Here is a 27,931-nt window from a genome sequence, read left to right as displayed (position 1 = left end):
AGTTCGGATGGGGAGACTGAGGCACAAGACGGTTAATAACCAGCTAACAAGCAGCAGAGCCAGGATTTGATCAGAGTCTGGCTCTGGAATTGATGCCCTTACGGATTACGCTATAGGGTTTGTCCATCCCTGCTCTCCAACATTGCAGAGAGTTTATTTCCAGAGGAAGTTCAAGTTCCAAGGCTGGGACCAAGGCAGCTGCAGGTCGAGCACCTCCCCAAGAATCCTCAGCTCTGGGCAGAATTTCTAGGTGTTTGAGGCCACCACTCCTGTTTCCTCCTCCCCATATTCCCTGTGAAAGTGTTCACCATGGAAGTAAACAAACTCCTGTCCCCCTTAGGCCCGATGTCCTCCGAGGCTGGTCCCTCTGCGGGTCACTCACCCCTGCAGAGGCCATGTGTTGTAGTGGACGGAGCACCAGACACACCATCTCAAGGCCTGGCGTTGAAACCAGTGCTGGAAATCAGGGTGACTTACAAATAAGGCATAGAGGCTGTGCTCTAGCTGTCCTCAGGGAGGAGGCATGAGATCAAAGTGGATGCACTTTTTAATGTGCCAAGTTTTTAATATGCAAATTCAAGACATTTCATTATTTCTGGTACAGCCACATCCTCTGGAGGCAAATGCATTTCTCTGGCTGGGTTAACAAGGACACTGTCCAGCTGTATCCAGAAGGGCCTAATTCTTTGGAGAATTCCTGCAGCTATGACATGGTCTCTGACTAATGTTAAGGGCTCAAAAGACTACATCCTGCCAGATAACCCTAATATCTTGTTCAGGGACTGGAAAGGGGGAGAGGTGGGAAAGCGACAGATTTAAAGTAGAATGACAAAAAGGAAAGGAATGTGGTGGAAATATTAAACTAAGGCCATATAGAAGACTGGCTAAGCTTGGTCCCCATATCTTAATTGCAAAATTAATTCAAATTGGCTTTGTTCTGAACCCAGGTCCCGAGGCCTGAAAATTAGTCAGTGAGGCCATATGAAGATGTTCTGACCCCATGACAAGGCTGGTTGCCGGGAGAGAGAGATCCTGGTGGAGCCTCCACTGGGGATTGGTCTGGTTTTGGTTAATCTCTTTATTAATGATCCGGAAGCAGGAGAGAGGAAAAAGTGGCAGATTAATTAAAATGCACAGATGACGCTCAAAGGGAAGGTGCTACAAACACCGGTGAGGACAGACCAATTATTCCCCAGCACCCGTGGGGGCTGGCAGCCTGGAAATAGCACGATGAGATTCAAACTGGAAACACGTAGGTTAACTCACTGGGGGCAAGAAGAATCCAAAACCAACAAGGGAGGGAAATGCTTGTAAAGGGATGAAGGGAAGGAGCGACTTGGAATGGCTACAACGAGTATATGAGAAATGAACTCACATGACTAGGGCTGTGTGGGTTTCCACCGCCTCGTCTTCTTCCCCTATAGTCCCACGGTCTTTCCCAAATCCCACTTCATTCACTCTGAGCACGCTTCCGAGTGGTGGCAACTCTTACGTTCCCTGTCTTATGAAGCACAAAAGTGTATGTAAGCTGAGCTTCAGAGACGGCAAGAAATAGAACCAAGATTGTAGAGCAAGTGGATGGCTGTCACCAAAAGGTGCCGACCAGCATGCTCTGCGTTCCCCCAAACTGGAAGCGAACAGTGATCGGAGGAAGGAAGAGCCTCCTCTCTCTGCTTCACTTGGTGACACCTCATTTGAGAGCCCTGATCCTTGGGCAGAACCCGCATCAACACAGTCAAAACTGGTGAGAACAGAGGCAGGGAGATGGACTGCTCTCCTGTTCCTCTTGTTAAAATACTTAATTCCAGGTTCGGAAACTGTCTGACATAGACAACACTTGGCCCGAGATCTGGGATAGGACAAGGTTCTCCACTTTCAGGGGCTGCTGGCTTACAGGGGAAACAAGGCACACAGTCAACAGGGAAGGCCTATTCTAGAACAAAATGAAACAGAAGAGAGAACCTCTAAAGGTTTCCTTGCCCCCCTCAGAAAGGAATTTCTGAAACTGGTCCCTCTTGGAAGCCAGAAAATGAGGGAGACAGATTCCAGAATGGACAAGGAGCCCGTATCCAAAAAGCAAGCTCGATGCCCTGAGATGGAAGTTGAAAGCTGTGAGTTTGCTTTGCACAGCTGTTGGAAGAGGAATTTTACATTGTTCAAAGCATACCCTCCCCTCTGGCCCCAAGGCAGTGAAAGACGGAAGGTATGGCATATGTCAAAACAATGTGCCTCAGCTCCAAGAGCAAGGTAGTACAGTTATTACCCAGGCCACGGAAGCCTCCGGCATGGCTCTGTCTTGGCAAAGAGATCTGAAAGGAGCTTGGTATGCCAACACAAGCCCCAGGAAATCCAGATTTACTTTATCCTTTGCATACTACATACTCTCATTTCATGGCCAGAGGGTGGACAAGGAAGGATCTGCAGAGAAAATCGGAGTCAATCCAGCTATTGGCCATAATGGCATGTATTTATACATTTAGTTTTCTTTGTTCTGGGCACTAACATTCATCCACCACTGTGCATAAAAGTGTGCACGCATGGGCTCGTGTGTGTGTGCACATGGGCACCAATGCACATGGGCGTGCATTGTGTTCTCCTGCACACACGCATGAGTACACACACACACACACACACACTGCAGTCCCCAAGATGAGGATGTGTTACAGCCAGCTATTTCTAAATTATTGTGTCATTTAATATCTTAAGACATTTTGATTTTGGTTTTGTCTTCTGCATCAGGGGAAACCCCGTTTTCCAAGTGTGAAAACACACAAGAGAAGGTTGCTTCAGTTATACAGACAGTTGGGGGTACAGCTGGCATTAAACTCTTAGCATCAGAGAATAACTGTCCAAGTCAACCTTCTGTTTGAGATTTGTGCCTCGTGTTGGAGTTGGGTTTATGTGTCATGCATCTGCATTACCTGCAAAGTGCTGCACAGCTGTAGGTTAGTATTATCACAAGGTAGGGGCTGCTGAGTAATTGATCTTTAATAAATAAAATAAATGATGATGATGATGATGATAAATTATTTATCTTGTCCACCCAGCCAAGAATGGGTCTCAAAATGGCAGAAAAAGAAGTTGGCTTCATCTTGAGAGCAGGAAGCTAAGGGAAATCCCGAAGTACAACTTCCATTCACACTCTGGATGCCTCTTCCAAACCAAGACCGCAGCTGACTTGGCAACGCCCAAACCTTTGTGCATCAACCAGAGCAGTGGCAGCGAGAATGGGATCAACCCAAACCATAATGGTTTGGCCCCATGAGAACTTGGCTGCAGTGTAGTCAGATGGCAGTCTTTCTCCTCCAGCCTCGGCGATCGGGTCCGTGTCAAATAGAGCTTCTGTCTCCCCCTCCGACTCCCCGCTGGCCCTGCAGCCAACCTCCTTCCATGAAGATGAGAGATTGGCAAATGGTCCAGGGCTGTCTTTGGTCTGGATCCCCTCTCCAAGAAACTGTGAGGTCTGAAGACTCCCAGTGCCACGGTTACCTCCTACTCTTCTGGGGGTCTCTCCCCTCTGCTCACCCTGGCTGCCATCATTCACCTGAACACTCTGACAGACCAGGAAACTGAGGCAGGAGAGACGTCTACATGATTTCCTGAGCCTCTTCTTGCCCACTTGTAAAGCGATGCTGGGATGTGCACACAGGAAGAAAATCAATCTTTCACCCAAACTGGAGTGTGCAGTAGGCACTTCATAAACATTATGACTCCAATCCCAAACAGTCTACGGCTCTCTTTCTGGGCAGCTGGGCGAGACTGAAAACCAACTCAGAGCTTGTCCTCTGAAAGCAATTTTGGCACCAACACTCTGAACCCAAAGCTGTCTTTAATCACAGACACAGTCATAATAATCGCTTGTAATAACAGCTAACATTCACTGAGCCGCGCCATATGCTAGGGACTTTGTGGGACACTTTACATGGATTATCTCAATTAATCCTCATAGATACGATTATTATCCCCACTTTTCAGTTGAGGAAACTGAGGCTCAGAGGGATTAAGGCATGTTGTCTGAGATCACACATCAACTGAGAGGCAGAGCCAGGATGTCAACCCCTCTCTGGGTGACCCCATGGGCCTGACTTATAGCCAATACTGCCTAACACCTCCCAGTTCATTCCAGGGAATCTGAGGCACCTGCCACTTGCTTGCAGTGCACTAGGCAGTGATAGCCACGCTGGTATATTAGTGCTTCTTTCCTTTTTAGAGAAAGGGATATCCAGAACAGGGGCTCTGAAACGTAAAGAGTCTGTTTCACAGTCTAAGCTTGGTGTCACCAATTCACAGTGGCTGAAAAATATACAATGCCACTTAGGGCTATCAGGCTCATTTATATACCCCCCAGCTTCCCAATTCGTAAAGCACTTCTTTCCTCCCTCTTTATTTGATGGTGAAGAAGACCAAGAACCCAGGGATTCTTTTTAAAAATCGCTGGATATTTTGAAGGCCAGACAGATTTCTGATTCTTTGGTTTTCTTTGTAGTGTATTTGCAGTTGGCAAGGAGAAATAAAACAATGTGGACTCCTGGCACATTTCCTGCTCTGATTTATGAATAAAGCCCAACTTGGCCACTGATGAGCTTTGTGGCAAAGGGAGAATCATTGCTCGTCTTAGGGTCTCAATTCCTGATGATATTTCTCCATGGGGTGCTGCTGGTCTTTGAGCAGTGTAGTTCATTGCTCAGTCTTGTTTCCCCCCCCCCCCCACACAAAGCTCTGGCCCCCATCTACTGAATGCTAGTCTTATCCCCCCAATCACGTGACAATGGAAAAAATGCACTCACACTTGCCGAATGCCATCTCATCTGGGGAGGCTTTATCCCTCCTGGTTAGGAATCACATGACATAACATTGGTGGACTAAAGCAGTGGCTCTTAACCAGTTTTGGATCACTGACCTTTCCAGAATGTGATAGAAGCTAAAGCATCTTTCCCCTGAGAAGCATACATGTGCACATCAAAGAACAACTATTCAGAAAACTTTCGAGGCTGTGCAGACTCCCTGAAATTTAACCCAGAGGCCCACAGATCCTAGGTGAAGAATTCTCAAACTAAAGAACATTTTTTTCATTTATTCATTTTTTGTTTATTTATTCATTTGAGAGAGTGAGTAGGGGGAGGGTCAGAGGGAGAGATCCTCAAGTAGACTCCCGCTGATTACGGAGCCCAATGCAGGGCTTGATCTCAAGACCCGGGAGATCATGACCTGGGCCCAAAGCAAGAGTCATATGCTTTAACTGACTGAGCTACCCAGGCACCCCTCAAACTGAAGAATTTTAAAGGTTCTTTCTAGCTGGAGTAATCTGTTTTTCTATTACCTTCTGCCAAACCTGAGCCATTTCTTCGCCAGACCAAATGATCCTCATTACTGGTCTCATTTTCTGGTCCTCCCCATTCCTCTGTGTCATGTGGAGCATGACACCCACATCCTAATCCACTCAGATTCTTGTAGCATGGGAAGGTTATGGCAGGAAAGTGACCTGCCCCAAATGAAACGACACATTAGTAGAAGAGCCAGAAATAGAAGCCAGCTCTCCAGAGGACCAGCCCTGTGCTGCTCATTTGGAACCAACGCGGGACACTATATTTAAGAACACCAAGAGGGAAACCTGTCCCCAAGGCTCATTGCCTGCAGGGTTTCCTCGAGCAGACAGAGGGGTCCCGTGTGAGCCTGACCAACATGGTACCTTCAACACTACAGTGTGAGAGGGCTGAAGCGCTCCTAGCCTGACCCAGCCAGAGAGGTAGCCCACAGAAGAAGTATTCTTCCCTTCCTCTTCCTTTCACAAATATCTGTGTTGCATCAGCACCATCCCTCACATGATCTCCACATTCCTCAAGGGCTTTGGGATTTTGTGCATTTTACTTTCCATGTCTGACCATGCCATCACCCTGGATGGTCTCGGGTCCACCCTGATGGCTTTCCATCCCTTTGGTCTCCCTGTTCCTCAATGCCCCCAAGACCATTATGTTGGAAAACCTCATTGTTTCTGAAGAGCTTCTCGCATTCCAACCAATTGTCTTTATGATTCTAGGGATGCCAAGGATGGAGTGTGGCTGTACTTGCTCTCGGAGGAAAAGCCAGTCACATGTGGAACCCTGAAAGCTTGAGAGAGCTTTAAGTATAGAGGCTCTCTTGATATATCAGGTATCAAAAATGGGTTAATCTACAAGAGGGTCTAGCCAGAAAATACATTGGGGCCAGATATCACACACAAGCATGTTGCTAGTTTAAAAACAGCTGCTCATTTCTGACCTGCCTGTCTAGAGGTGCTGTCTACATGCCCTCCCCTTGTATGGGGGTAGCCTGTGGCTGCTGTTTGACCAGGAAGTCATGCCAGAAGTCATGCTAGATGACTTCCAACGCTAGGCCCGAAGAGGCCTTCCTCTTCCATCTGTTGTTGGAACCCCGAGCTACCACGTGAGTCACCTGACAGTCCCAAGGCCAGCATGTTGGAGAGGCTTCCCTTGATGGTCTTCTAGCTGGCCCTGCCAAGGCGCTAGTCTCGCAAGTAAAACTGGCCTAAATAATCCAGACCAGCCCATCTGCCAACTGAATACCACCAAGTAACCTCTGTTAAGGTCACATGGCACAGAAAAATCACCCGGCCCAGCAGCCCCCAAATTCCCGACCCACAAAATCTTGAGAAATGTGAAAATGGTTGCATTTTATGCCACTAAGTTTGGGGTGGTTTGCTACATAGTGAAAATAAGCAAACACCCAGAGCTGGAAAAACTATACAGATTAAATGTGTCATTTGTTAGTTTTGATGATGACATTTCATGAAATCTGCCCAGAAGCGTCTGAGTAAATTCCTGGAGGATAGATCTAAAATGGACCTCTAGGACCACTGCCAGTGCACTGCTGATGACTTGAGGCTGGAACTGTGAGAGGAGGGGTCCCCTGGAGCTGCCAATCACCTGAGGGTGTGCTCCAGCCGGGGTGCTGCAGTCCCGATGGGCCTGACTGCAAAGTGGCGAAGCGGGGGTGTGAAGACACCCCCTGCTCTTTGAGGTTTCAGGGTGTGTGTGCACCAGCATGTGTGCCTGTGTATGGAGAGAGAGAAGGAGGGAGAGACGGAGGGAGACACAGAGAGGAAGACAAGGTTTTCCTGAACAGGGGGTTTCAGTTGAGTCAAAGGCCCCCGGACCGGTGCACTTTTTCCTGGCTAGGGAAAAACGGGGGGACTGGGAGTGAATGTCCCCTCCAAAGCCACCACCACTGTAGGCCCAGAGGCTGGGTGCACTTCTATCCATGTTAGAAACCGCTCCGCCCTGACATTATCCCCCCAGATATCCACGCACTAGCTCACATTTCCTTCCCACCCACCAGAGAAATATCACGCTGGTGCTGCAGACAGGCAGGTAGCCAGAGATCAGGGACCGGAGGAAAGCCCGAGGGCAGGAGCACTCAGGTTCACAAAGAGTTTCTGGCAATGCTGCAGAGGCCCACAAAACAGGCCATGAGCATATAGGCCGCCTGTGGCTCGTTCTAAGAGTGGGTGGGGGCAGTGCCAGCAGCCCTTGGTCTTCAGAGGTGGGAAGAGCGGGAATTTCAACCAATGCATGTGCTGTTGGGAAACAGGCCAGGTAGTGCGTGTGTGTGTCCATGTGTGTGAGGTATATGTATGTATGTCTGGGTATATGTATTTGTGAGTGTGTGTATATGTGTGAGTCTGTGTATGAATATCTGTGTGTGTTGTGTGCATCTGCCTTGAGTGTGTAATGTGTATGTATGTGTGTGAGTGTGTGGTGTGTCTAAGTGCACGTGTCTGTGTGAATATCTGTGTGTGTGCGCACATGTGGTGTGTCTATGTGTCTGTATGAATATCTGGGTGTGGTGTGTCTGTCCATATGACTGCATGCGAGTGTATGGTATGTGTGTGTGTTTGTGAATATTGGTGTGAGCGTGTGTGTGTGTGGTGTGTTCGCATGTGATTGTGTGGAGTGTGTGACTCTGTGTGTGTGTGTGTGTGTGTGTGTGTGTGTGTGCAGTATGCTGGGAGAGGGATGCTGACAAGGGGAGAAAACCCAAGCGTTAAGGGGACTCCAAAGATGGGGGTCCCCTCCCAGCTTGTAGTCACTGGGAAACCTTGGACAAGCCTTTTTCCCCCCCACCTTCCAGGCATCAGTTTGCTCTTCTAGAGTGAGAGGATCAGAATAAATCATCCTCAGATCATTCCAGTGCTATCAGTGTGCCCCCCACAGGGGGTCTAAGGCAAGACTCTGGGCTGATGCTCTCTTTCTGGCCCCCTTGGACACAGAGGATTGAGAGACGGCTCTGGGGGATTTCCTTAACCCCTCCCCCGCCCCCACCACACACACACCACACAGGCTCTGCTCGTCTAAAGAGTAAGGCACATGGTTCCAGTGGCCTTCTTGGGTCCCTGTGAATTGGAAACATGTAAGGACAGGCAGGGGAGAAGCCCAGGAGATAGAAAGAGAAACTCTGGGTCAAGTTTGCATTTCTCATTATTTCTCCAACCCTTCTCAAATTCCTTTTGTTTAAAAACCTCCTTGAGTTTCTGAAGGCTTCCCCCTCCCCCATCCCACCCCTGAAAAACTCTAGGAGCTCCTCCAGCCTGTAACCCTTCCCGATAACACGTTCCATATGTTGGTCACTCTCTGCATGAAACGTTTGCACTCACTTTTCTGGTCACATCATCCGTGGGCTCCCCACACCGCCTCTCCCTAGAACAGCCCATCCAGCCCCTCTCAGGCCCTCTGTTCAAGCAGCGTGGGTTTGGGTCAGGCTGAAGCGCTCTGTGCTTCCCGTCCCAGGCCAATTCCCACTTAGGATTCTTGCAGGTTTGCCTCCTGAGTGCCTCTGCCCCAGCCCGCCACGCCTGCCGCTACCACCAGCTGCAGGGAGACCCTCCTTTAGGCACTGGGGCTAATTGAGCAGTGCTCTGACTGAGCTTGCCACATTATTTGCTTAAGAGCATGCTTTTATAGCAAGGCAACACAGCATTCTATTGTCTTCTTTTTCCCAGCCCGGCTCCCCCCTCCTCCCGCGGCTAGCCACCATGGTAAATAAAGGCTGAAGAGAGTTTTCCAACATAACTTCCAATACTCCTCATGGGGATACAAACAGACCTTCCGTCCCTCCTCACCCACCCCTACCCCATGTGCCCCCCCACCCCACCCCTTGTGACTTTCTGATGCATCTTTGGATGACTGGGCTTGACTCTTGAAAAATACAATGCATGGCTTCACACTAGTTTTTGTGCGTTTCCCAAAAGAACGAAGGTGGGTTTCCACAGTTCTGGAGGGGTTGCGTTAGAAGGGCTGAAGACCTCAAATTGGTCAAGGGAACCTGAGGACTGTGTGTAGCCCCTCTTCCTCAAAAGCATAATTGTATTTAATGGCTTCATCCCTACAGGTGCTAATGGAGAGGAAGTAGGGTGCCTTGAGACAGGCAGTGAGGCAGCCCCTTAACCTAATAAGTGCAGCCAGGGGCAATTGGAGAAAACACGAGGTCCCAGGGGCTAGATCGAGGGCTCAGGGCCTTCCAGAACAGACACGTGGGTCCCAGGCAGAGAAACACATCTAGGCACATGGCAGAACGATCCACTCTCTTATAGGAAGGAAGGGTGATACATCGAGCACCTGCTATGTGCCAAAGACTGCAGTTTAAAGCTTATATTCTACTGTCTTTAGGTTTTTTGGTCTAGATGGAGTTAGGGAAATTAAAAGAGGGTATTTCTAAGGGCGCCTGGGTGACTTAGTCGGTTAAGTGTCTGCCTTTGGCTCAGGTCATGATCCCAGGGTCCTGGGATGGGCTCCCTGCTCAGCCGGGAGTCTGTTTCTCCCTCTGCCCCTGCCCTCCCCAATTCGTGTTCTCTTTCTTTCTCACCTGCTCTCTCTCAAATAAATACATAAAATCTTTAAAAAAAAATGAAAGAAAGTATTTCTATTTTAAAGCTGAAAGCTTTAGGGCATAGAGGTGGTGAGTGATAGGCTCAAAGCTGTCACAGCTAGAGGTTAATTCAGTACCAGAATCCCTGCTCCCTGACACCTGGTCCTACACTCTTCCTAAAAGACAACCCTCTTTACCGTCAAAGTCCTAAAGAGTCCAGAGGGCAGACCACACGCCTATGATCCCCCAGGGAGCCGAGCTCCTTCAGCTGTCTGTGAAGTCTGGGGGAGCCCCTGTAGTGCAAAATGCACACCGTACTTTTCTCTAGGCTCACCGGATCTTTGAAGTGCCAGCTTATACTAAGTGTGTCATTTCCAAAGCCGGGCTCCCTCTGGCTGCAAGAAAGTCCCCCTGTCCAGGTAGATGGATGGGGCCTGCCACTGGCCCACGTTCTGCCCCTACTTCTTTATAAGCCACCCCTACTCCCACCCTCACCCAACCTGCCTCCTTTTAGTGTCAAGATTTACTGCATTCCGGAGATCAAACAATAGGTTGAACAAAAGTGCGTGTTAAAAACAATCTTTCTCCACAATACCTGCATTAAGAAAATGACAACAATAATGAAGGAAAACATGTCTGACGATGGGTTTGGATGATGCGTGGTGGCTAATGAGACAGCTGAACTAATGTAATTGGGGGATCCGACTTCAGAAGCTCCAATTATGCTTGATGGGCTTGGCAAGGCATGCTGCAATTTGGTGCTAATGAATGGATTAATCCGGAGGAGAAGCTGGAACCCAAGAATGTGCAGGAATGTGTCCTGACGCCGTGCTGGGCATGCTGTGGTGGGGCAAACAAGGACGGATGGAGGTGGAAAAGTTCGTTGGCTCATTGTAGGGCCGTCATATCTGGCCAACCGACTAGCTCTTCCTCCAGTGGACCGACTCACAAAGCACTAGAGCCATCTATTTCAGGGAGATGTATTTCAGCTTACTAGAAAGCATGTGGTTGTGAGTTTCCAGGCATGCAGTCTAAATGACCAGATTAACTGGATTTAATAGAGCCAGTTGCAAAAAAAAGTTCCTTCCAGACCCGAGGCTCTGTGATTCTGTGTTGATGTTGTGAAGGAAAAACCTCCACCACAGGGAAGCCGGTGGGGCCACAGAGATGTGTGGGAGCAGTGAGTGACTTCCACCCCACATGGATGAGTCATGTGGCTGGAGGGAGGGGATCACTGCAGACTGTGGTCAAACAGAACGGTCTGGAAATACACTGGCATTGATTCAGAATGTGGAACTTTTGATCCTATAACATGATACATTTTAATTCCCCTTGGTGATGTTAATAACGTAGTGGCTAATGCCACACTAACAGAATTTACGAAGCGCCAGTCATCCAGGAAAAGGAAGAAGTAATGACCTCAGTTTGTACCCTACTCATGCTTCTGAAAAGGTTGTGTACAAAGCAAAGTTTTGTGAACTGAATTATATTTTAAAGAATACAAGAAGGTCTCACAACAAAAAATCTGATTGTGGATTCCAATGGAAAGCAGTAAAAAAATCATTCTTCAATTAAAAAATATTATATATTAGACTAGTTTTAGATGAAAGCAAAATGGAGAGCAACTATGCTATAAATACATTACAATTCCACAGTGAACACATATGCTTCGAGATTCAATTCTTCACCAAGGCAATCAGACTTATTTATCCTTTGATGAGTTCTTCAACCATCCGGGTGCCCCGTGAACGCGCACTATTCCCTATGGCTTATTCTCCAGGAAACTAGAAATCCGGAAGAAGAAAAGAGGCAGGAGAACTTCCTGCTGCAAATTCCCATTTGTTCCACTCTTGGTCTTAAATCATGTCAGCCTGAGTTCCCATGGTAAGCCACACTTCAGTCTTCTCTCAGGTCCCAATAAGGAAAGAAACAGAAGGAAGAGAGGGCAAGCAGAAACCATGCACTCTATTTAGTGAAGGTTCAAGAATAATTAGAAGGTCAATGATGATGATAGCTAACCTCACTGGGCATGACTCCATGCCAGGGACTATGGCTAGGAACTCCACAGTCATAACTGATTTAATTCTACAGTAACCCTCCCAGGAAGGTCCCCCAGTTTACAGTCTCTTATCTGAAACCCTGTATATTACCTAATACTCTCAGTGGGCCTGGGGCAGTAGGCCACGATGAAATGACCTAATATGTCTGCTGCAAAATTATCAACGCTCACTGAAGGGAGGGAGATCGTGTCGATTCAGGTCATATTTTGTAGCCAAATGGATCTGCTGTAACCTCAAGAAATGATGCCTTTTTTTTTGAGTTTTGGGGTTTTTGGAATTATAAAGATGAAACTGGGGACATTTATAGTCCCCCCACTTTCATAAATAAAGAAATCACACCCAAGAGAAAGTAGCTCGCCTGAGATGACACCATGGCCATCCCACACAGCTAAGTAGGTAGTGAAGATTGGTAGCAGAGCTGGGATTCAAACCCAGGCGTCTCTGACACCAAAATCCATGTTCTCAGATACCAGGCCAGGCTGGTGGTGTTCCTCGGGTGAGTCCTGAAGGAATTAAAACTCCCTACAATGGTTTTTTGAGGAGACAAATTTAAACTGTGATTGCATACACCCTTTCTTATGTTTAAAGAATTTTTTCCTTAAATAAATTTCTCTAGAGAGAGTCTTTTTCTTTATAAAATAAGAGCATATTGAAGAATATTCTAAAAATGTGCAAGTATATAAAGAAATCTATCAGCTCCCACAAGTATCATTATGGAATATTTGTGTCCAGCCTTTTTTAAACACATGCAAAGTTTTTCTCTGCATTCCATAGTTGAGAATGTTTAATATACAGCATTCTGTGACATTCTTACCTAATCTTATAATTGAAGCATTCTCCCATCATATTAAAATTCTACGCAAACAAAATTTTGATGGCTACATAATATTCCATCATAGGAATGTGTTGTAATTTACTGGATTACACCCCTTCGTAGGAAATTTATTATTTCCAATTCTTTGCTCTCATAAATAAAGCTGCAGTAAATGTCTTCATGCTCAGGGCTGACTGTTGGTCTGAATTACTGCCTGGTGCATGGGCTCAGCTGATGCACCGGCCATGGGCACATCTGCCCTGCGGCCGCCTGGGGCGTCAGGTGGACACATCAGGTGGACTGGAGCCTCCGTCATCCCTGTTGATTGTCGGGCTGCTCAGAGGCAGGGACAGCACAGACACTCTGTTTGCTGCCCACACATTCATGTTCTCAGGTTCCGCTCAGCCCTGCTGTGGACCGACAAGACTCTGCTATTATTTCCAGCTCCCCCGAGGACACTAGTTTCAAAACGGCACTTGTCCTGAGGTCTCTTAGAACACAGAAAACCCTGCTCCCTACTTCACAGAGCCCCTCAGATAGGAACTCCTTCAGTCCCGACCTGCCGGAATCCATTGGAATGCACACGGTTGAAGGGATGGATCCTGCAACCCCCAAACCCATGCACTGCCGAAAGTGAAAAGGGGTGCTACTGATCACGCGGTCAGGGGAAGGGCTGCACCGCCGGCCTGCCCTGGGTCAGCCGTCACTTCCACTGAGTGGCCAGCTGTCCCTGTCACAGCCCTCTCTAACAGGACCTATGGTAACACGCTGATCCCACTCCGTCCCTCTTGCACGGGATCCTCATTGCTTCTGGCCTCCATCCTGGCTCTGTCTTCAGCCTGCCCCCCATGGACTTCCACCCCTTGGTACATAGTGTCCACCTCTTGCCAACCTTAAGAAAAGAAAATAGTTGTCCTCTGCTAAGGAGGTCCCAACCCAGCTTTGCACAAGAGCACGTGTGGCTCCGTCCATTTCCTCAGCCCCTGGCAACAGACAGGATCCCACCTTCCGTCACCAGGGCACCAGGCCACTCATGAAGCAGCACCACCAGGACACCCCTGAGCACCTCATTTCAATCAGACAGACGCCTGCAGTCCTTCCTCCAGCTGCTGTGACAGCATGCTCACGGTTTCGTCCAACCGCCACCAGTGCTGACCTTCTCACACATTCAGTGCTGTTTCCCCCAATCCTGTGTCCTCATCTGCACCTGTGACTGCACACCTGCACACACCTCTCCACCTGTGGCTAACTCCCACACCCCCGCCCCCAGCACGGACCCCAGTCCTAGACTCCGCGTCTGCAGATGCAACTGCCCGCTGGGCGTCTCCCCTTGAATGTTTCAGAGGCATCTCGAGGGTGGTATGTCCCCAACTGACGTCACCACCTTCCCCCAAGCCCTGGTCCTCCTCTGGCCTCCTGTGCTTGCTTGCAGGCAAGGGTACCAGCATTCACCAGGTACGGTGCTTGAGTCTTCGCCTTTCCCTGCCCCCCGCATCACACTGATCTTTAATTCCAGGTGATTCTGGCTCCTCCATCTCTGACCTGTGCCCCTTTCCTGCATAGTCCATACCTCTATGGCCCGCATGACTTCTCTTGCCCAGGGAACATCAACAGACTCTGAGGTGGTCTCCAAGACCCTACTTTTGTCCTCTCCCAGACTTCCTGGTGTTTCTTCTCCACACTGGAATGGGATGAGCTTTCTCAAGTTAAGCCTTATTGGGTCACTTCCCAACTGCAAAAATGTGTCCTTTTCTAAAACCTTCAGAATAAAGCCCAAATCCCTTGGCCAGGCAGGAGGCCCTTCCCAGCCTGGCTTCCTGGGTGCCTTCTTCCTTGGCCTTATCGCTCACTGTTCTCTCTTTACCCTCCGCATACCAGCCACAGGAAGGGGCTTCAGTTCTGCAAACGCACCAGTACCTACTCACCTCTGCAGAGACTCCATTGTCCCCCCCTTTCCTGGCTGATTCCTATTTTTCTGTCTGGCCCACTCCTATTCCACCCCCCTGACGACTTCCCTCAACATTTCCCCATTCTTTAATAATCAAAAATAAAGCTTGAGGTTTTTTTTGTTTTTGTTTTTGTTTTTGCCCTTAAGTAGTTCACTGAATAACAATTCTTGGGGTAAATTAATACAGTCATCAATATGGCAATTTGAGGGCACTGATTCTCTAGAGTAGAAAGCAAAAGGCTAACTCTGAGACTAGCTCCTGGCAGTAGAGGTCCCTGCCACTTCCCTTAGCACCACCCTCCTGGGAGCCCTGGGCTCGGGGGGGGGGGGGGAACAGGTACAGATGGGAAGAGACTAGAGAAGGGGGCAATGCCAACCTTGAAAAACTGCCTAGTCACTCAGCATCATGGGAGATCAGCGCCTCCCCACACTCAGGCGGGTTCAAATCATACCAACAAAAAATTGACCATAAAGAGGGATAAAGCAAGTAAGCACCAAAGGGGAAAAAGCAAGGATGGTGGCAGTGGTGGGTTCCAAATGTCATAATAATTCCTAACATATATACTGTTCTGTATATTTTCAAATTTATCGTTACAGTAGTTCAATGAGATATGAGGACCAATAGTATTTCCATTTTGAATCCAAGCCAACTGAATCATAAGAAGGTTAAATGAATCGTCCAATGGCAAACAGCCAGTAAGTGACACAGCCAGGACCAGAACCCCCAACCCCTACATACTCATGTACACTATATGCCCTACCATGCTCTTCTCCCTTCCCAGTACACAGACCCCCAACCCTCTTTCGCTGACACAGTCCTATAAGATTCTCGCCCATTCCAGGAAGGTAAAGTCTGGGTATAGATTTTTCAAAGTATTTCCATGAGCAAATAAATAAAAACTCGAAACTTCTTTAGATCCTGTGTATGGATAGATGGCAAACTTACTGTTAGCTAAATAACATACCTCTTGCCAGGTGATACTTTCTTGACCAGGTGAAAATTGACAGTAGGCAGGCAAAGGTGTCAGGGCCCCCAGGTTGGTTTTCTGTCTTGTACATAATGCTTTCCTGCATCAGACTTCTAGGGGTTATGCAAGGCAGCGGGGAGCTCATTCCTTGTCTCTTTGTGCTCCAATCACCGTCCAATGCCAAACCTCACTTTCTAACTTCCACTAGGAAACAAGAGACTTCTCTGCCAAAAGACATCTATCTGTCCCCAAATTCTGCAGAGAAATCTCCCCCAGGGAACAAATTCTAATCCGTGCAGAGGTCCGCCTCTGCCTCCAATGCCTTTTCATGTAGATTTCTAATCATTCTTCACCAGCCCCCACCCAGACCCCCCTGCCTGCTTCCAAGAAGAGCTCCCTAGGGGTATGGCCACAGGGCAAGGGATGTGCCTTATAAACAGCCCACACGGACCCTTCTAAGAGGCCTCTGGGAGGGGCCATGGCTCCTCTCAGTTGTCTATGCCCTGATGTCTACCCGAAAGCTTCTTACTACAAATCCAGTCCCTTTTCTTGGGGTATGCACTTGGTGGCAATGGGAGTATCAACATGATCCTGCTTCTTTAGCATTATTTTATAATTTCAATATGCTATCACATCAGAGTTTCCCGAATCCACATAGTGCTTCTGTGTGACAGACGAGGAAACTAAAGCCCGAGGAGGAAAGTGACGCATTTAAAGTTACTCCCTGGCTGATGACACAAGGCAAAGTATGAGTCCAGGTGTGCTGACCCCTTGTGAATTGCTGTTTCCAAAGGCAGTCTGCTCCACGTTAATAGCCCATGAAACAGTCTATAAAAGCTAGAGGAATTTTTAGTGCTAGAAAAGACCTTAAAGTCAGGGAGTCCATGTTTCTCAACACAAATTATACTGTGGAAGAAGAAACTAGCTAACGTGTCTATTGCAAGACCCAGTAACAGGGCAGGAGAGAGGAGGATGGTCCTGGAGGAAATGAATTGCAACTTAGCTGCCAAAAGGAAGGGTGGGAAAGGGAAAGAGCTCAAAGCAGGTGTTGACAACATGCCCAGCTTCTGTGAATACCGGCAGTTGAGAGACACACACATTTTGTATTTCAAAATAACAGCCTTTATCAGACATCATCTGGGGGGCATACTCATCCTACAATCAGTACTTGTTTTATTGAAGAGAAGCCTCAGGGCTGGGTGGCATGTCCTAAGGATGCATTTGGGCTCTGTAAGTGAGGGAAATACCAGGTCTTTAGGTCTCATAGCCATGCTGGCTGGTACAGACGGGTAAAAGCAGGGGAACCGTTCCATTTATGGCCCCTCAGCCCCCCCTTTCTCCAGCCACCGCCTCAGGAGCCGGGAAAAGCAAGGGCACACTTGCCCAGGACAGGAAGTAAAGAGGAGGGCACAGCCCCTGCCCTCTAGCCAAGGGAGGATGGGTGGTGGGGGAGATTTGTCAACAGGAACTGCACAAACTGTTCATTCAGGTTACAGCTGACCAAGTGCAATGCCCCCAGGAACGCAGATGTCCCTGCTCCCACTTCGGCATCCAGACCGTGATACAGGATTCAGTAAAAGACTTGGGGCGAGGGGCTGTTTTCCTGCTGTAAAACTTGGACGTGCTAGATACTCCCTCCTGGAGCCTGTGGCAGTTAATCCAGCTTCCTGCTCTCAGTGGACGATAGGAAAGGGGTCTTGTCTCCGTATCAGAGGAGTGGAAGAATCCCAACCATATAATTCCTCCCCATGAAAACCTGTACACCAGAAGCTGCTCTTAAAATGAACTCATGAACAACTAACAATGCCAAAGGGAAATGGAGTTCCTCCCATTCTGTTCTTTTCTTTCTTTCTTTTTTCTTTTTTTTAGAAAGAGAGCACATGAGCAAGGGGTTGGGAGGGGCAGAGAGAGAGGGAGAGAGAGAGAGTATCGTAAGCAGGTTCCATGCTTATTCTGGAGCCTGACGTGGGGCTTGATCTCACGACCCCGAGATCATGACCTTGGCTGAAATCAAACGTCAGACTTAGAATGAAACTTAGCTGACTGAGCCACCCAGGTGCCCCTCTTTTTTTTTTTTTTTAAATATAGGGTGTCTCACTAAATCAAAGACATGGGTAAGTAACAAAAACAAAGGAGGCCATGAGCGAAAAATTATCTCATAAAAATTAAATTTTGGGGCACCTGGGTAGCACAGTTGGTTGAGCCTCTGACTTTTGGTTTTGGTTCAGGTCGTGATTTCAGGGTTGTGATATCCAGGCCCTCATCAGGCTCCATGCTCAGTGCAGAGTCTGCTTAAAACTCTCTCTCCCTCTACCCCTCCACCTCTCTCTCTCAAATAAATAAATCTTAAAAAAAATTGAACGTTAAAAAAATGCATGGTTCAGGGTTGCCTGGGTGGCTCAGTCAGTTAAGCATCTGACTATGGAGCTCAGGTCACAGTCTCGGGGTTCTGGGATTGAGTCCCATGTCGTGTTCCCTGTTCAGCAGGGAGACTGCTTATCCCTCTCCCTCTGCCCCTCCCCCAGCTTGTGCTCACTCTCTCTTAAATAAATAAATAAAATCTTTTAAAAAATTCATGGTTCAAAATTATTTTTATATTGTTGCGGAATGTGAAAGAGACACATGTTTGCCAAGATCTGTGACCTTCAAGGAAGGTTTGGCCAGTATTCCCCCATTTTGCCTTACTGGTCAGGGTTAGCTCTGGATTAATGATAAATCCCATCCAATTCCATGCTTGTCCATAGCCTGTAGTTAAGCAAAGATGTGGAGCTTCCCCCTATTCTGCTCACTTGAAATGGTCACTGTACCCCTGGGGAATGTCTGGAGCCCCCAATGGTGGTGGTGTCCCTCGTGCAGTTCTCTGCCTGTCTCCAGGACTCTGCACACCCCAGCCCCTCCCCGCCTCCCTCCAAAGAGCTTTGTCCCTTTCCCCTAGAACTCTTCTCTCCTCGCCTGTTGTTTGGGAAAGTGGCTCTGTCATCACTATACTCTGACTCCCCCAGACTCTTGCTCTGAATGTTGTAAAGTTAAAATTTCATAATTCACAAAACACTTTTCTCTCTTAAGTGCCTGGCTGAAATTAAAGCCATGACTTGCCAGAATCGATTCTGCAATTCAATTGACTTTGCTGTTCTAGATGGTATCCACCCTCCACGATGAGGTGATGAGTGTTAATGACCTTGCAGGTGGCAGGGGGGGGCTTCACTATCACTCAGAATACTGTCCTGCTTCACTGTATCCACACAACCAGGCAGTGTAATTGCGGGGCTGGTATTATTCAGCATGCGGGGCGTGTACCCGGATTTTACCACTAAGCTGCCATTTCTGAGTTCATCTGCACACTGTCTTCTAGGCCGTCCCTGAGTCAGAACTTCCCCAGGGCTGCCTCGTAGCCTTTCTTCTAGACAAAAGAAAGGACCTGTAATAGGATGCATGAAGACTGAGAAAGCACCCCTGGTGGTGGGGAGCATGGAGAAGCAAACCACCCACCCCACTCTTCACTACTCTGCTATGTGGCTGAGATTTAGGACTGGGGGAAAAGAAGTCTGTCCTCCGTCGATAACTCGTTCTTGGCCCAGATTTAGAGAGCTCTTCTTAAAAAGTAAAAAGAGCCCATAGAGTTCTCAAAATGAATCCAGTTTAGGTGATATGCATTAAGACACTGATTTGGAGAAAGATGAAAAGAAATTACAGGCATGATGGAAAATGTATCTCTCTTTCAATCTATAATATACATACATTACATGTAATATATACACATATATATGTATTTAAGTATGTATACATAAAACAGCCCGAGAGGTGGAGGACACAGTGTGAATTACACGAACAAATCAAGACGGAGTTGGTATCACTGAACAGACTGATTATGTTGATTGAAACCAGGTTTAAAGGACCAGGGGAATTTGTTTGGGAACAGAGAACAGGACCAAAATATTCCCTCAGAGAGGAAATCTCATCAGAAGAGAACCATGGGGGTGGGAAGCAGGCGGGGGTGGGGGTGGGGGGGAGAGGCAGGGGGCGGAGCAGGCGCAGCGGCTGAGTTTGGGAAAGTGGAACGAATCTGTCCATTTGCAAGGGTGTACGAGATATACAGCAGGAAAAATCCAGGGGAGAGGATGGTGGGACAAAGCGGGGTCTGGGCAGGGAGGGAGGAGGAAGAACCGGCCTGTCTATCCCTCTGCTGCTATGTGCTGGGAAATAAATTCACTCTGATTTGGTAACTTCACAGTGAAACATACCTCATCTCTAATTGTCGGAATTCAAGGATGAACGTTCATCATGTTTAGGTTTGAAGGAAGCAAGATTAATGGACAGGTCTAGCAAGATGAACCAAAAGAATCTTTTTAGGCCCAAACATTTGAGGACGGGTGAGAGGCAGGAGGTGCAAGAATCTGGCATCTGGCCAGTCCCTTGGAGAAGAAAATGGCAAATTCAGAATTCCTACCTTCTAGACCAGTCGAAGCCACTCACAGCTGCAGGTGACCACCGCCTGACTGAATGACAACCTCTCAGATATGCGACAACACAAGGTCATGCTCCCTGGGGGATCTCCCCAAATACATGCTTTGAAATGACAGTGGCATTTTTAAAAACAGTCATCACAGGAGAGGAGGATTTTAGCACTTGGGGGAACACGGAGGTCTTCTAACTCTTCAGCCTTTCTTTTACAGTGGAGGAAACCAAGGCCCAAGGATCCAAGGTGAATTGCCCAAGGTCACAGCCGGCTAATGGCCCAGCTGGCACTGGGTTTTGTGCACCCAATTAAATGGCAGTTTCTACTTATTCTTTTTTAGTTTTTTTTTTCTTTTAAATTTCGTGCTGCTTTTATGACAACATCATAACCTTCATTAGATCGATTAAATCATAGAAGACACTCAACGGAATTTGGCCTAAGAAGAAGTAAGTTAAATACGGAATAGAAATAAGCACCACACTGAAGACTTCTTCCTCCCAGGCACTAGGATGTGAGCATTTGGGAGAACAAAATTCTGCTCCTTTGAATGCAGTCACTGAAATAACGGGAAGGACAGAGAAGGGCTGGTGAAGATCACAGAACCCAAATCCCAGGATCAGATCTTCCTAATTTTGTTCCAATGCTCCCAACGGGAGCCTGGTAAGTCCCCACTTTTCAAGGGGATGGAGGAACACTTGTAGGGGCGGTACGTTCCTGCTGTTTCCTTTCTCCACCTCCCTTCCCTAAACAAAACTAACAAGTACAGGGAGTTCGGGTTCCCTGGTCAGTCCTCCTGGGAAATCCCAACCTACAGCATTTCTCGCCTGTTCATTCTAAAGTGGAGGAATTTTTACTTTCAAGTTCCAACAGGAGACTCTACCCAGGGGGGAAAAACGGCAAATAACATTTCAGTGAGTAGGTAGTACTCTGTGGATATGGTTCTCTGCTACATTCGAGCAGATCCAAACTTCTCATTTCCCCTCTTATCCTCTTCCCTGGACTCCTCTCAACTGTGTATATGTGCACACGCATGTCACTTCTGGAATGACTGGATGCCTAGGAAAGTCAGTATCAAAAGGAGAATTTGTCAGAAGAATTACGAGTGAACAAGAAGTTGTCATAAAAGACACCCCTGGGGCCGGCAGAACATTCTTTTGTCCTTATCCTTGCACGCTGGTTTTAGAGCTCAGCCGCACTAGAAGGGACAGCCCCATTCTGCTGACACGCTGGAGGCAGACCTGTCCTATATCAGGAGCTGCCCTTGCCACGGTGCCTCTCACCCCTGGCCACAGTGGAACAGGGCTGGCCTTTCCAGAGGGACTCGCTCAAGGAGACACTGAGAGATACCAGAGCTGGCTTCAAAGACATGAGAAGCTCCAGTATCGACCTGTGCCCCTGGTAACCTAGAGGGAGCTCAGCCTGGAGCGTGGAGCAAGAGCCTAACGATACCTCCAGGCCCTGCTTCTGCCTTCCTTGGCCTGGTGGCACCTTAGAATGCCCAGCAATCTCCAGAGGGGCCGAGCTAGGAATGGTACGAGGACAGTCGAGTCAGAGGACCTGTCTCTCAGTCCCGGCTCCACCACTTGGAAGTTGGGCAGCCCTGAGTGACTCTGTCATCCCTCTGTGAGCCTCGACAAGCTTCTTATGGCAATGCTTCCTCAGTAGCCACTCCCGGTGCACTGTCTCTTAGATGAGCACGGGTGCTGGTATGAGACGAAGGCCAGTCTTTCCTGGCGATGTTACTGCTGTGATGCTCCTGATGGACCAGCTTAGTAGGGTCCCGGCCAGGGACTCGGGAGATGCAGAGACACCAGGTGAGCCACACGGTCGGCAGCTCTGATGCAAGAAGGTGGGCTGGGAAGTCAGAAAGACCTAGAAAGACCCAGAAAGCCCTGCTCTGCCATCTCTTAGCCGTCTGTGCTTACATCACATAGTCTCTATGAGTCTCAGTTGTCCCCGCTGTAAAATCAGGTGAACACTGCTGACCTCGCAGAGCAGGGAAGAGGAATAAATGAGGCATTTCATGGTATCTACCCAGTATGCACACTGCCTGGCACATAGGAGGCACTCAGTAAATGCCAGTTCCATTTATTTAGGAAAAGTACTCCTTTTGACTTGAATTTTCCCACCGGCAAGCTTCTGGGTAATAAACTCTTCCTCCTTTCTGCCTCATGTGAATTCTGTGCAGAGGAAACACCATAGCACACTTCGTCACAGTCCTACTTACCCCCTTAGAAGGTGGATAGGAAAAGCTGTCATTCTCAGCAGCAGGGGTCATTTCAGATCAGAGCCCTGTCAGCTGCCCTGCTCTGAGTGACGGGCTCCAGCCAATTCTCTGCCACCTGGAGTCTGGCCCTGTGTGCAGCTGCCCCCAGGGACCCCAGCCCACACTGGCCTCTCCCAGCTCTGGAATCCAGTGCTCTGAGGGGCAAGGGGAATGCTTCTCACTTAGCGTGGAGTGGGGAGCGGCACTGAACTGAGGGCAGGAGTTGGGCTCTGAGTGGTGGGCTTTATGCTTGCTACTTCCATGGGTTGTGCATGCTGATCCCCCTCTCTGAGCCTTAGTCTCCACATCTGGAAAAAAGAAATAAGGACACCTGAGTTGTCCACTGTAGGGGGCTCTTTCCAGTCTCAATAGATACAATGCAGTCTTAAATGAAGGCTTAAGGAGATGGTGCAGATGCTAATGAAAACATTTCCCATGGAGTGACTTGCCTTCTGGAGGTTGTAAGCTGTGCAGGCACTCACAGGTGTAGGTCTTACCGTATTCTAGTTTACATCCTCCATCCCCAGCTCCCACCCTGGGATACAGACGCCCACATCAGGCACGCAGGAGATAATTGAGAATCCTCCTTAGTTGGCGCTCCCTGATCTTGGCCCGGCATCATGATCATCCAGGGAGAGGTTAATGTTACAGATTCCCAGGCCCCACCCCAGCTTACTAAATCAACAGCACCAAAGGAAAGGAGCCCAGGAATCCATATTTCAAATAAATCCTCTACAATGACTCTAATAAGCATCAGGTCTGGGAACTGCTACTTCTTCCGTGTCTCCCCTTCTGCCTCAACATTGGCAGTGATCTCCACCCCACAAAACCCCAGCACCATACCCCACATAGGAACTGGTCTAAAAGCACTTACTGAATGGAGCTGAAATTCCAAGTTGGTGGCCCAGCAAGACAGAGCCCGTTGGAACCTCCCAGAGGACAAGGGTGAGCTGAGCTGTCTACCAGTGCCAGGGCAGAAAATGGACACAGCGTGGCTTAGGCCATGCCCCTTATATCAATCCATTCTCATAACAACCTGTACCTCTCAGGGCTCTTTATCTCCACAGCCTCACTCTGGGGGCCCCTTCGGCCTGTCGGTCCTACTGCCCCACCCCCACCTTCCTTGCTCATCCATCTAGAGCCTTACGGCCAGACTGATCCCAAAGGCTACAATCGCTTACCTTCTCCACAAAGCCCTTTGGGATCTGCCTCCCAAGGCATTTTGATGATTTCTTTGGTAGATCTTCTATTTTGCCCTGTCCTTTGTATATTTCTTTATCCCTCATGACAGTTTTTAAGGTGTGTAAGGATAGGGACTACACTTTTATGCCTTTCAATAGTCCCTGTATTGTCTAGCACACACTTAGGTGATCAACATGTATTTATTCAATTAAACTGAGTCTTGACCTGATGCAATGGCCTTGGTCCTGCCTCTCTCATTCCAGAAGAAAGGGCAGAATGCCGTTGACCAACCTTTGGTGTGGAGTAGCCACACTTGAATGGAAAGATAAACAAGGTAAAGTCCAGAGAGAATTTGAAGCCACAGGGAAGAGTTCTATTCAGCTTGCCTTTTTCAGTGCAGACCAGTAGGATAGGAAGTAAAATGCATGCACTACACAGGATATATATATGTATGTAAACTTGAGAAGGTATTGTTTAATTAATTAATTAATTTTATATATAGAGAGAGCGCACAAGCAGGAGCGGCAGATGGAGAAGGAGAGAGAATCTCAAGCAGACTCTGTGCTGAGTGCAGAGCCTGAAGAGGGGCTCAATCTCGCCACCCCGAGATCATGACCTGGGCTGAAACAGAGAGTTGGATGTTCAACCAAGTGCGCCACTCAGGCACCCCCAGAAGGAATTTTAAAGTCATCAGTATCTTGGGGTATATAAATTTATGATACTAAAGGTTCAATTTGCTCAAAGAATAGTCTTTGAGCTTGCTGCTCTGCAAATATCACCTTCCCAATCTGGAGGCAGGGTTGGGTTCCAGTCTGATATTGTTTTATTCCCAGGGATGCCCTACACACCAGTCTGTAGTCTTCTGACCTTGGAATGTGGTAAACTACAGTGAAACCTCCTCCAGCAAATCCTGTCCTACCACCTCCCTATCAACCAGTTGTACAAAGGTCTCTACCAAGATCTCTTCTGGAGCTTTCCTCAGTCACATGAAGACGCTCTGGAGAAGGACTAACACAGGCCTGGTGTTGCCACATGGCTACACACTTAGTGTGTCAGGTCCTGTCACGTGGGTGTGAACTGTGTCTTCCCAGGGTAATGAGGGGGCATTATATTAGTTCACAAAAGAGAGTTTCATAGCAGTCTTAAGCATGTGAAGTTAAAGTGAGGTAGATTTAGAGGGCCCAGGTGTTCTCCATCTGCCTTCACTGAGGACATTAAAGGAAGCAGCAAGGGTGAAAGAAGTACTATTCGTTGTTCCACACATTGGGGGGTGCACATTGTGCCTGTGCCACTTCAAATCATATTTGCTTATCATTTGCTGAGTGCTTACAATGTGCCAGGCACTGTTCTAACATGTATGTTATCTTACATTTTATATGTTATCTTACTGAATCCTTACCTCAGATCTCAGTGATAAGCAAGTTTTGCTTATCATAGAGGAGGAAGCTGAGGTTAGATAATCATTATTAACAATTAATTATTAATAAGTAGTAGGTCAGGGACTAGGATTTAGGTATTCTGAATCTGAGCTTAATGGTCTTTCCATTAAACTAGAGGTTTAAATGGGTTTCAATCTAAGTTCCAAATCCAATTGGTTGATACATAGGGTGACCTGGAGGTCTATGTAGAGGATTAAAAGACTTGGTGAAACTCAGTGTGAACAAGTGCTCTGATTGATTAGTGATGTCTGCTATGGGCAAAGGCATGACAGTACCAAGGAACGATGTGATTGATTAGCGATGTCTGCTTTGAGCACAAGTAGAGTGTCAGCACGTGTGATGAATGTAATTTGTCATCTTTGCACCGAAACATACTTCAGCAAGTGAACAGGTTACCATTACAAGGTTTGAACACAAATCCAATTCCCCACCATATTCTTTTAATACTTATCCATACACATACCCCTCAAACATTTTCAACACTCCCTTGATTTTCTTTTCCCAAGTCTTCCAAGTTCTCCACATTTTCAAGTCGCTAGCCCAAAAAACAAGTCTTGGATTAGCATGGCTTATGGACACGATTTCCCTTCTAAGGGCTTCTTCCTGTAGGCTGCCCCAGTTTGACCTTCCTTTTTTTCCAGAAAGGCCCTTTGGGGATGGAAAACATTCTCAAAACATAGAGGGTGGCATGTTTTATATGACCCTTGACAGTTGTTCCCTGGAATGACCGTTACCGACTGAGGGCTGCAGCTGATGGAGCGTGAGGAATGGAGTCCAGGAGAGTCGGGGGTATGAGGACAAGGATGGAGGGCGGCAAGGAGGCAGGACTGCATGGGGGGGGGGGTGTCAAAAGGCAGAGCAAAGGCAGCTGAGCAGCCACTTTCAGAGTGTAGGCAAAACAGCACTGCCTGCTTGAGCAAGGAGCTGAGGAGTGCAAAGAGCAAGGCTAATGACCAATAGCCATTCCGTCTCAAAGTGATTTACTGCCTTGTGGAGCCAACCATTAAAAAATAAATAAAAAGGAAAAGAGAGGGAGGAAGCGTCTCTTCTTCACTTTAGCTCCACTGTCTTAATCATCGGAGTCATTTGGATGTTGCGCTGCGTGCAGGACTGACCGCAGCTGAGAGCCTGGAGAAACCGGATCCTACCCTGGGCCCCCTTTAAAGCGATTAAACTCGTATCAGACCAGGCTGGACCCCCTGACAGCAAAGACGTCATGCTTGGAGCAGCAACCCAGGGAAATGCTCATTGGGCAAATCAAGACTTTAAAAAATAATTACAGTTCACACATCCTGAAGCAATAATGACTTCAAAACTCCCTTCACATGTGATTTATATATAAGCACATTTCCCCCTTGAACCTTCTCCCCCATTCCCATTCTGCTCACTCCACCCAAATCCAAGTGGTTAGAAAGTCAATATTCTGAGGTCCTGCTAAAAAGTCCAGATGGAAAAACCCTGGTCTGTATCAGGAGGAAAAGAACCGCTAACACCACCTGCCATTAAAATTCTTATACACCCAATTGTGCATGAATGTGTGTATGTGCATGCATTCCAAGAAGTTCAAAGGAAAAGACAGAAAAATTAATTAAGCCTTCACCTCTCTGCCAAGGAATCAAAAGCTCTCTGGGGCCTGGTTTTTGAGGCAAAGAAATGTACTCCTACAGGGCTGCTGGTTCTGATCCAGTCTATTGCAGAAAGAAGGGAGAATGAAGTTAAATGGGGGTGGGCACTTGAATTGACCCTGACCTCCTTTGTTGTCCCTAGGAAGGTGTCCCAGGTTGTGAGAGGTAATGATCACTAAATGTGCATCTGTTATATGCCAAGTCTGGCACAGGTAGAGGTAGAAAAGAGCATATAAAGATGGAGAAATCCCTTGGGTGGTTGGCCTTGTGGTGACTGATTCCACTTCCATGAGATCCCAAGGGGGGACTGATAAGTGGGATCAGGAAAAGGGAAATGCAAGAGGATAAGCTGGCCCCTTAGGACAAACTGCAAATTGGAATGAGCATCTGGGATGACTAATCAAATATATTTTCAATGTTGGTCGTAAAGACGTGAACCAAGTGCTCAGACTGATCTCACACGCCTGTGAAGAAGAAAGAACCAGACACCCCAAAGAGAAAGCAGTTGAAGAAGGGTGTCCCCTCAAAGGCTCTGCTGATGGGATCTGCTCTAGGACTGTAGTCCCTACTGGAAAACAACCTCCAAGCACCTTGATAATCTAGGTCTGGGACATCAGATGAACTCCAATCTTTTCTTTCTCATATGGCAATCGCAGGTGTAAAGAAATGAAATGAAATTTCACAGCCAGGCAAAGATCCAATACTCATGTTCCTCCCTGTAGATATATGAAATACAGAAACACCTCCAAAGAGGATGGAATCACTTATAAGACCTCTGGGAAATAGCCTCTTGCTGGATTGTGAAGGGCAGGAGCCAGGGCGGGGTGTCAGTCTGGCTGGGGAACAACAGCAACATCTTTGAGAGTGAGGCACAGACATGTCCTTAACTGAGAAGCCCGGGGGCAGGCACTGAGCCTTGAGCTTCTCAAAGCATCCTCCTCCTCCCTAGCAAGAGCTGGCTGCCTCCTGGGAGCTTTCACGAAACTTTATGGGGGTCAGGAGGAAGGGTGTGGTCAGTCTCCCTCCTCTGACTTCATCCCATATGAGAATCCAGAAGAAGAAGAGAAGATGAACTCTAAGCACAGGAAGGAGAAAACCAGTTTGCGGGGGGGGGGGGGTCAAATCAGGTGTTTGCTTTGGGAGCAAGCAGAGTGCTCACCGATGAGAAATGGGGACAGGAAGGAAATCAGCAAAGATCAAGCTACAGACTTCACTGTTGGAGTCAAACCTGCTTCCCCAGGTCGAAGGCTGATGGGATTTTCCATGGCATGCCAAGAGCCCAAACTGAAAAGTGAGCTACCGTTTTGTAAAA

At 47.8% G+C, this 27,931-nt stretch overlaps 1 protein-coding gene across 2 annotated transcripts in view; it reads right to left on the bottom strand.

Moving 5' to 3' along the window:
• The window catches only part of NTF3 (neurotrophin 3), a 65,272-nt gene that overhangs the window by 7,016 nt on the left and 30,325 nt on the right, over positions 1–27,931 (bottom strand). Inside the window, exon 1 of one of the 2 annotated variants that reach the window (XM_057319007.1) lies at positions 1,376–4,344. The exons of the other annotated variant lie outside the window; for it this stretch is intronic. The gene's annotated coding sequence lies outside the window, so the exon portion shown is untranslated. Of the gene's footprint in view, positions 1–1,375; positions 4,345–27,931 lie in introns of those variants that run through there. 2 annotated transcript variants of the gene reach the window in all.

Source organism: Ursus arctos, unplaced genomic scaffold, assembly GCF_023065955.2.
Source record: "Ursus arctos isolate Adak ecotype North America unplaced genomic scaffold, UrsArc2.0 scaffold_26, whole genome shotgun sequence".
NCBI classification, from domain to species: Eukaryota; Metazoa; Chordata; class Mammalia; order Carnivora; family Ursidae; genus Ursus; species Ursus arctos.
Note: the sequence above shows the minus strand (reverse complement) of the source record. Positions and strands in the feature narration are given on the sequence as shown.